Below are 365 nucleotides of genomic sequence, written 5' to 3'. Positions count from 1 at the left end.
AGACACTGCCTGGTATGCTAGTGATGGTGCCTGGAACCCTTGAGCTGTTGCTAGAGAAAGTGCTTGACAGAGTGCTTTGAACGCTAGAGACAGTGCCTGGCCCTGTAGTAATGGTGCCTGGAATGCTAGGGATGTTGGTAGCGATAGTGCCTGGAACACTAGAGAAGTTGCTCGATATGCTAGCAATGACGGCTGGACTGCTAGAGATGTTGCGCGACACGCTAGCAACAGTGTTAGCCACAGTTCCTGGAACGCTAGTGCTTGAGACATTGTTTGGGAAGCTGGATACACTGACGTACGTAGCAGGTTCAGTTGATACACGTCTTTGAGTGGACAAAGTTTGAGGCACTGTAGTGGGCTTGATG

General features: G+C 50.4%; 1 protein-coding gene across 3 annotated transcripts in view; it reads left to right on the top strand.

Annotated features, from left to right (window-relative positions):
- LOC116685813 (CUB and zona pellucida-like domain-containing protein 1) overlaps positions 1 to 365 on the top strand; it is a gene marked incomplete at its 5' end in the record, with an annotated part of 16,157 nt that overhangs the window by 2,819 nt on the left and 12,973 nt on the right.

Source organism: Etheostoma spectabile, unplaced genomic scaffold (assembly GCF_008692095.1).
Source record: "Etheostoma spectabile isolate EspeVRDwgs_2016 unplaced genomic scaffold, UIUC_Espe_1.0 scaffold271, whole genome shotgun sequence".
Lineage (NCBI taxonomy): Eukaryota > Metazoa > Chordata > Actinopteri > Perciformes > Percidae > Etheostoma > Etheostoma spectabile.
The sequence above is the reverse complement of the archived record's forward strand: the minus strand, read 5'-3'. Positions and strand labels throughout refer to the sequence as shown.